Below are 10,333 nucleotides of genomic sequence, written 5' to 3' on the forward strand. Positions count from 1 at the left end.
ATTTCCAGTCTAAACTTTTTTGTCTGTTAGCAATAACATGCAATTCATTGTACACTTGTCTAAAGTGGCATCTATCGTGGCTTACTACTAAGGACAAAAAAAAGTAATGTTTGTACCCAGAATGTATTAAATTTGCATAGCTGGGAATTGGTGCCAGTGGTCTCCTCTATTACTGCTGCAGGCTACTGATAGCACCAGACTTGAGTAACCATCTAGAGTTAAAGTAAAATCTCTTAAATCTAATTCATTGAGCAAGATTTTGTTTTAGAAGAATGAAAACATGAAAAAGAAAAAAAAACTGGGTTTAAAAAATGTATTCAAAAAGACAAATACGGGGCTGTGAACAGGCTAGCTGTAGTGGTGATGTCAGACCCAGGAACACACAGCACTGCGAGGTGAAATGTGAATTGCACTCTTGCGCCATGTATTGCAAAATAAAAGAGTTGAACAATACACAAAACACTTTGTAAAACAAAACGGTGCGATGGCCAAAACAGACAGACAACAAACAAAACAAGAACAACAACTGAGGTAAGACAGACATTAAATGTATTTACCTAAATGCTAGAAGTATCAGAAACAAAATTCTAGAATTTGAAGCTACTGCACTAACAGGTAACTATGATGTGATAGGTGTTACAGAAACGTGGTTGTCTGAGAGTGATGGGGACGAATATAGTATTTGTGGGTATACACTGTATAGGAAAGACAGGCAGGACAGAAGAGGAGGAGGGGTAGCGCTATACATAAGAAACAGTCTTGAAGCCCAGGTGTTAAACCTGGACAAAGAAAATAAAACCGAATCAATATGGGTCAGAATAACGGACAAAAATTCAAAGGGCATAATAATAGGAGCATGCTATAGACCGCCAGATTCAGACAGTGAGCACAATAATCTGTTATACAATGACATTAGAAATGCGTGTAGCAAAGGAGAAGCCATACTAATGGGGGATTTCAACTTCCCCCAAATAAAATGGGAAAACCCGGTGGGTAGCGCGAATGTTGAAATAGAAATGGTGGAAATGACAAATGACTGCTTCCTAACACAATTTGTCAAGGCACCGACTAGAGGGGAGGCATGCCTTGATTTAGTCTGTTCAAATAATGAAGATAGAATAACTAAAACAGAGGTCAGAGAACCACTGGCAAACTCAGACCACAACATGGTCTCATTTGAAGTGTTTTTTAAAACCCCAAAAGTAGTGACTAAAGCTAAGGTTTACAATTTTAGAAAAGCAAACTATGAAGGTATGAAACAGAGACTAACAGAAGTAGATTGGAGTAAAATAGAGAAAACACCCACAGAAGAAGGATGGTTGTTCTTCAAAAATGTAGTACTAGAGGCGCAAAACAATTACATCCCTAAAGTAGACAAATCTAAATGTAAAACTAAATTGCCAAAATGGTTTAATAGATCAATTAAAAAAAATATTCAGCGAAAAAAGGCACTTTACAGAGCATTAAAAAAGGACCAAAAAGAAAGTACGCAGAAAGAGTACACGGAACTGCAAACGCAAGTCAAAAAGGAAGTTAGAAAGGCCAAGAGAGAAATAGAAATGAACATTGCTAAGGGAGCTAAAACCAATTCCAAAATGTTTTTCCAATATTACAACAGCAAGAGAACATTCAAAGAGGAGATTAAACGTTTAAGAGATACAAATGGCAAAATCGTAGATGAAGAAAAAAAAAAGCAAATATATTAAATGATTACTTTTCACAAGTTTTTACAAAGGAAGATACTGACAACATGCCCCACATGTCATCCAGTTCCTATCCAGTTTTCAATAAATTTTGAATAGCTTTAGCATAACTGAGGCAGAAGTGTTAAAGGGACTAGGAGCTCTTAAAATAAACAAATCCCCTGGGCCGGATGAGATCCTCCCAGTAGTACTCAAAGAAATGAAAGAAGTAATTTACAAACCGCTAACCAAGATCATGCAGCAGTCTCTTGCTGCATGATCTTGATCTTGGGGTGGTACCGACAGACTGGAAAATTGCAAATGTAATACCGATCCACAAAAAGGGAAACAAAACTGAACCAGGTAACTAGAGACCAGTAAGCCTGACTTCTAACATATGCAAACTTATGGAAACTATAATAAGATCCAAAATGGAAAATTACCTATATGGTAACAGGGTCCTGGGAGACAGGCAACATGGTTTTAGGAAAGGGAGATCGTGTCTAACTAACTTGCTTGATTTTTTTGAGGATCTAGACAATGTGGGGAAGCTATAAAAATGCTAACAAGATGCTCGGATACATTGTGAAAAGTGTTGAATTTAAATCAAGGGAAGTAATGTTAAAACTGTACAATGCACTTGTAAGACCTCATCTTGAATATTGTGTGCAGTTCTGGTCACCTCGCTATAAAAAAGATATTGCTGCTCTAGAAAGAGTGCAAAGAAGAGCGACCAGAATTATTCCGGGCTTAAAAGGCATGTCATATGCAGACAGGCTAAAAGAATTGAATCTGTTCAGTCTTGAACAAAGAAGACTACGTGGCGACCTAATTCAAGCATTCAAAATTCTAAAAGGTATTGACAGTGTCGACCCAAGGGACTTTTTCAGCCTGAAAAAAGAAACAAGGACCAGGGGTCACAAATGGAGATTAGACAAAGGGGCATTCAGAACAGAAAATAGGAGGCACTTTTTTACACAGAGAATTGTGAGGGTCTGGAATCAACTCCCCAGTAATGTTGTTGAAGCTGACACCCTGGGATCCTTCAAGAAGCTGCTTGATGAGATTTTGGGATCAATAAGCTACTAACCACCAAACGAGCAAGATGGGCCGAATGGCCTCCTCTTGTTTGTAAACTTTCTTATGTTCTTAATAACAAGTGTTGTGCTGGTTTAAAAGCCAGCATGCTTAGCAATTGTTACTTATTTTCTTTTCATTTACTTCCTCTCCACAACCATTCTCCGCTCTTGAACACACAACTATATATATATACAATTGTGCCAGGATTCAATTACTAATTAAGTATTCACTTGAATCCCAGCACGTGAACTAATTTGTTCACTCCCTGTGCTCACATATTAATACACCTTATCTGCACGTGAAGTGCAATCCTTGTGCCTAAATACAACTCCATATTTTACATCACTCGTGCTCCACAGCCTCATTATATTCCATGCACCAATATATATACACCAACAGTAATAATCTACATACAACATAAAGCACAATCTGCACTCGGGCGGGTCACCCCACCACACATCTCCCCCCCCCTTAAAATCCCAAAAGAACTGCACAAAGTCTTGGGCCAAGAACAGAGGCAAGAAGGGGTACATGTACAGCGATGTTGCTATTAGCCAGGCTCCTATTGACAATGCTGTCATTAGACATGCTGACAGTGGGGCGAGTTCCTCCTGCCACTGTACCACTGGTAGCGGAAATGCTGCCGGTGGTAATGTGTTTATAGCAGATGTGCTGACAACACCTGGGCTGGCTCCTTCAGCCATGGCAATTCGGGCAGCGGAAATGCTGCTAGTGGTATTGTTGGCAGAGGAAATGCTGGCAACGATACTGCTGTCAGCAGATGTGCTGACAGTGCCAAGGCTGGCTCTTCCAACTCCAGCAAATCCCAGAGGTCAGTAGCAAATGATCTCCAAGGCAAGGATCTCCCGGCAATAGCGCACAGGCATACCCAGGAGATGGTGAACCGACCTCCCCAATCCTCATGCGTAGATACAACTGTATATTTTAAATCACTCATGCTCTACAGCCCCATTATTTCCTGTGGACCAATATATATACACCAACAATAACACACAACATACAACATAAAACACAATCTGCACAAAGAGGCGGGTCACCCCGCCACAGGGGCTTAATATCAGCTTGCTGCAAGACTTAACTAATGAAGTTCCAGAAAGTCCTGGGCGGATTAGGATCTTAGTCTCCAATAACAAAAACGACAACACCAACACCAAATATATAACCACATTCTACGGCGAAAGCCTTGCACTGTCCCTGCGGATTTTGGAGTCATGTATTTATTCTTCTTATTATTATAAGAATATTATGTAATGGGAAATGTGGGCGAGTAGGGTAGCCTATTTTAAATATACTACCAGTATTTTAAAAAATGTATTGTACTAAATATTTTGAAACCCAGTTTAAAAGCTGCTACATACCAGACGCGACATGACCATACACACCTACTGTAAAGGCCTATTCATACCAGACGCTATGCAATTCGTCCTGTGATAAAATGATGCTTTCGTTGTGACACTACCTTTACACTAATGGCGACAGGCATGCAATGTGATTGGTCACTTGTTAGTTCCCTAGCTGCCATGTGACAAAAGCACACAAATAGACATATTCCCCAAGTGTTGCTACAACATTTTAAATAATGTATTTATAATTTTTCTTTTCATTATAAAAACTTTTTATACTTGTACATTTAAAATCAATTTCAAAGCTATTTTCAAAATGTCCTCTGTAGTGCACTGAGGATCTGCGTCTGCATCTGCAAGGATTATTGTCCACATTATGAAACAGGTAACACAGCAATACCGATCCATGATGTGGCACAAAACAGAAAAGCCAGAGCACTAGTTATGTTTTTTGTTTTTTTTTAATCGTCTTTCGGCAGTGATTTAGAGGACAGATCTCAAACCCCAGTGGCACTAGAGCAGCCGTTTTTAAAAGAGCTTTGAAACAGACTTTAAAGTTACAGTATAAGTGTAAAAAGTTGTCAGGATGTTAACAATGAAAAGAGAAATTACAGGTACATAATTTAAACAGTTGAAGCACGTGGGGACATATAACACTAGGTTTTTCTGAACCCTGTTAATTACACTTTAATCCTGGAATTAATCTGTAACGGGAGATCTGTGCTGACTATCTGGCGAATGCATGGTTCTGCAGGAAGAGAGCAACAGCCTCATAAGATCCGCCTGTCAGTCATGGCGATGACACATAGAGGTGGGGAAGAGGGTGTATTGGCTTTCCCTCTCTCTGAGTGGCTGAGAGGCGGGCCTTAGGGGATTGCTCGGCCCATAAGTACTGCACTTGGTTATGCATTTGGGTGGCCATGATTGTGGAAACCCAGTGACACTAGCTGAGGAGGTGAGCGTAAACAAACACCAGGCAGGAACACCAGTGGTGGGAGCAAGAGAAAAAAACAGGCAAGCACAGCTGAGAAAGACATCCAGCCTTTAATAAAGAAACTGATCACTAAAATAGATGGTTACATACCCGAGGGGTTGAGTGTAGTGATTGGGGAACCTGGTCCACCCCAGTGTGTAGTTGTGGCAAAGTGGCTGCTGATTGTGTACAGGTGATGGGTGATGCAGTGCAGGAATAATCACAGGCAAGCAATTGTAATCCAGTTGGAAAGACTTTATTTTGTAATTCCCGGTCTGGTGACCAAAACAATTAACCTTCTGCGATACACACTTATGCGTAAAGCACAGAGGTTATGTACACAAACGGTTCTGCAAAACCAAAATAATAAGACGGTATTTATCTGCTCCCAATAATACAAGACACGGTCACCAGTCTGGGAGCATGCTGTATTGCTCGTGTGGGTGATCATTTATTAAAGACAGTGAGTGAAAAGTGCAGCGATGATCAGGTTTAGTGCTGGCCCAAGGCGACAGCTCCAGATTCGTTCTTAGCTGTCTTGTGATTACAAAAAGACATAGACAGTTACTAAACACACAAACAAATAAAACACTCACAAACTCTTTTCTATTTAAAGGGACAATCTCCCGGTCCTTCCTGGTCCTCGTATTTTAAGCCAAGCAAAGAAAAGATTAGCGTTTCTCTGGCCCCTTTTATACTATCCCACATGACCCCTTGGTAAACGATTGCAGCTGCATCTATTGCTTGTAGCTGCTACCTCGTTTACCTTCCAGGTCAATACGTTCCTGCAACAAAGAGTCTCGCTTCCTTCCAGGCTGACCGACTTCCTGACCTCGGAAACGAACTGTCAGGCCAGCCCGTCCAGAGACTTCTCCTTTCTCTATTTAGCACCCTCACAGGTGTTTTATTTTCCCTTTTCATTTCACCTTTGGTTTTCATTATTATTTTTGAGCACCTGTGAGTGTGCCTGCATGAAGCTGACTGTACCTGTGTTGGTAACCCTGTGGTCCTGATTACCATTTCCTGTAAACAGGCCACAGACAACAATGACCCTCTCAGGCACTGGCACTGCCCAAACACAGCAGTGCAACACCAGGGAGAAGAATGGATCCCCAACAATTCACCACCTTAATGGATTTACTATTGTAGTGCAAGGAAGTGCAAAAGCTGCGGGGCCAGATCCATGGCCACAGCGGCCAATGAAAATGATGGCATCAGCCAAAGTATACCTGGGTATGAACCCGGGAGGAACCACCACTGCCAGGCTGGTGGAGGTGATTATAGTCGAGAGGTTCCTGGAGTGCTTGGCTCTGGGGCCGCACTTCTGTGTGCAACGACAGGCACCCGCCACTCTGGATCGGGCGATCCAATTGGCAGAGCAGTACTAGGCAGCAGAACCAATGCCCGCTAAGCTGCCTGGAAACAGCGCTTCTCCAGTATCACCCCCTCTACTGGCCCCACGCTCTTGGATGGAGTGTGGTGGCGGGAGCTCCCAGCCTGAGAAGCGGGGCAGGGTGGGGTCACCCACGGGCTGCTGCGGTGTTGGACATAGATCTCGCTCGGCCACCCTACTGTCAAGCCTCTTTGATGGCTCCTGTGTTTCAACCTCCTGCTGAAGCTTCATGGTGAGAAACTATTTTACCGATATGTGGAACAAGCTGGGAGGTGAGCCACATCGACTGGGATTGCCCCACTATCAGATGTGACCTCATCTGACCAGTTAAGACTGTTCTATTCCATTAGTCACTCCAGAAAATGGGTTTTGTTATTCCTGTGTTAGTGGATGATACATAAACCCAGGCTCTCTTAGATTCAGGGTGCAGTCAGTCCCTAATACAAGGGAGCTTCATCTCACCAGGGCATAAGCAAATTACGGGACAGGTGCATATTAAATGTATTCATGGGGATGTGCGCACTTATCCCAAAATGTATGTGAATTAAAAAAATTGGCCAGCAGGTGACACGGTGCAGTTAGATTTGTGTTCTCGGTTGCCAGTGTCTGTAGTTCTGGGGCAGAACTGCGAGCAGTTCAGAGATTGGTTGGCTGCTGTTACAGCCCCGGCCTCCCTATTGGTTAAGGAAGAGTAAGTAATTGGAGAGATCTTCCCCTTTCGCGATTTGGCCTGGTAGTGCCATAGATTTAAACCCTGAAAAACTAAACGGGAAAGGCGGGTTGAATGAGGACTGGCAATGAAGGGAGTCTGAGAAGTTTCAGGAGGGAGAGTTTGGTGGGGAGTCTGGGGGGAAGGCCGCGGAGCCAACACAGGGGTCTGGCTCGGCTGCTTCTGCTCAGGACAGACCTGATCCTGAGCTGGAAGCCATGGGAGCTGTTCTATTAGCTTGCTCCCGTGTCTTCCAACTTGAGCAAGGGCGCGACGACGTGCTGGGCAGGCTCTTTCACCAAGCAGCTGTGGTTAATGGTCAGGTGGTTAAGACCAAACGCGCCGCCACGTACCCTCACTTTGAAATTAATTGAGATCTTTTGTACTGTATTGAAAAATTACCTAGAGGGGGGACGTGCATCACCAGTTGTTCATTCCAGAGCCCTTTAGCAGGATTTGTTATAGCTTGTTCATGCTATTCCCCTGTCTGGTCATTTAGGAAGGGACAAGACCAAAGTGAAGCTCGTGACATGGTTCTATTGGCTGGAGCTGTATGGTGATGTCAGGCGTTTTTGCGAACGCTTGGAAAATGTCAGAAAGTTAGCCCTAGAGCCGTCCCATGAGCCCTATTGGTGCCGTTGCCACCAGTGTAAGCTCCATTTGGACTTATTGGAGTGGATATAGTTAGACTGCTAGAAAGCAGTACAGCGGGATACATGCATCTATTAGTCATTATGGATTATGCTACGCATTATCCCGAGCTTTGCCACACTTGGCACTCTTTTGACAGACCTCACCCAGAAGGCTGCCCCAGTTAGAGGGCCTTTCCAGTGAAGGCTGTGTAGCAAGCTAGTGCTATGCAGTCCTGATTTCAATAGGAGGTTCACCCTGCAGACGGATGCGTCAGAGACAGGTCTCTGGGCAATGTTGTCTCAGGAGGTGTGGGGAAGCGAGCACCCGGTCCTGTATATTAGCAGGAAACTCCTTCCCCACAAGAAAAATTATAGTACCATTGAGAAGGAGTGTCTTGTAGTAAAATGGGAAGTTGAGTCACTCTGGTACTGCCTCCTGGGGCGATAATTCACCCTGGTTATAGATCATGCCCCCTTAGCATAGCTTCACCAGATGAAGGATAACAATTCCACAGTGTTACTTTGCCCTGCAGCCCTATGCCTTCAGGGTAGATCACCAAGCAGGAAAACTGCATCAAAACACAGATTCTTTTTCTTGGAAAAGCATGGGGGTGTAGGATTTTTGAATGGACCAGTTGTCCCATTATGAGGAGGAGGATATGTAACAGGGGAGATCTGTGCTGACTATCTGGCGAATGCATGGTTCTGCAGGAAGAGAGCAACAGCCTCATAAGATCCGCCTGTCAGTCATGGCGATGACACATAGAGGTGGGGAAGAGGGTGTATTGGCTTTCCCTCTCTCTGAGTGGCTGAGAGGTGGGCCTAGGGGGATTGCTCGGCCCAGAAGTACTGCACTTGGTTATGCATTTGGGTGGCCATGATTGGGAATACACAGGGACGCTGGCTGAAGAGGTGAGTGTAAACAAATACCAGGCAGAAATGCCAGCAGTGGGAGCGGAAGAATGGAAACAGGCAAGCACAGTTGAGGAAGACAACTAGCCTTAAATAAAGAAACCAATCACTAAAATGGATGGTTACTTACCCAAGGGGATGAGTGTAGCGACAGGGAAACCTTGGTCACCCCAGTGTATAGTGCCTAGCGCAGAGACCCGAGCTGACTGGCATAGTGGCAGTGGGGGCACTGCGTAAACAGAATTTTTATTGTGTAAGAACATAAGAACATAAGAAAGTTTACAAACGAGAGGAGGCCATTCGGCCCATCTTGCTCGTTTGGTTGTTAGTAGCTTATTGATCCCAAAATCTCATCAAGCAGCTTCTTGAAGGATCCCAGGGTGTCAGCTTCAACAACATTACTGGGGAGTTGATTCCAGACCCTCACAATTCTCTGTGTAAAAAAGTGTCTCCTATTTTCTGTTCTGAATGCCCCTTTTTCTAAACTCCATTTGTGACCCCTGGTCCTTGTTTCTTTTTTCAGGCTGAAAAAGTCCCTTGGGTCGACACTGTCAATACCTTTTAGAATTTTGAATGCTTGAATTAGGTCGCCACGTAGTCTTCTTTGTTCAAGACTGAACAGATTCAATTCTTTTAGCCTGTCTGCATATGACATGCCTTTTAAGCCCGGAATAATTCTGGTCGCTCTTCTTTGCACTCTTTCTAGAGCAGCAATATCTTTTTTATAGCGAGGTGACCAGAACTGCACACAATATTCAAGATGAGGTCTTACAAGTGCATTGTACAGTTTTAACATTACTTCCCTTGATTTAAATTCAACACTTTTCACAATGTATCTGAGTATCTTGTTAGCCTTTTTTATAGCTTCCCCACATTGCCAAGATGAAGACATTTCTGAGTCAACAAAAACTCCTAGGTCTTTTTCATAGATTCCTTCTCCAATTTCAGTATCTCCCATATGATATTTATAATGTACATTTTTATTTCCTGCATGCAGTACCTTACACTTTTCTCTATTAAATGTCATTTGCCATGTGTCTGCCCAGTTCTGAATCTTGTCTAGATCATTTTGAATGACCTTTGCTGCTGCAACAGTGTTTGCCACTCCTCCTACTTTTGTGTCATCTGCAAATTTAACAAGTTTGCTTACTATACCAGAATCTAAATCATTAATGTAGATTAGGAATAGCAGAGGACCTAATACTGATCCCTGTGGTACACCACTGGTTACCACACTCCATTCTGAGGTTTTTCCTCTAATCAATACTTTCTGTTTTCTACATGTTAACCACTCCCTAATCCATGTACATGTGTTTCCTTGAATCCCAACTGCGTTCAGTTTGAGAATTAATCTTTTGTGAGGGACTTTGTCAAAAGCTTTCTGGAAATCTAAATAAACCATGTCATATACTTTGCAATTATCCGTTATCGATGTTGCATCCTCAAAAAAATCAAGCAAGTTAGTTAGACACGATCTCCCTTTCCTAAAACCATGTTGACTGTCTCCCAGGACCCTGTTACCATATAGGTAATTTTCCATTTTGGATCTTATTATAGTTTCCATAAGTTTGCATATAATAGAAGTCAG

Source organism: Polyodon spathula, chromosome 15 (assembly GCF_017654505.1).
Source record: "Polyodon spathula isolate WHYD16114869_AA chromosome 15, ASM1765450v1, whole genome shotgun sequence".
Taxonomy (NCBI): Eukaryota; Metazoa; Chordata; class Actinopteri; order Acipenseriformes; family Polyodontidae; genus Polyodon; species Polyodon spathula.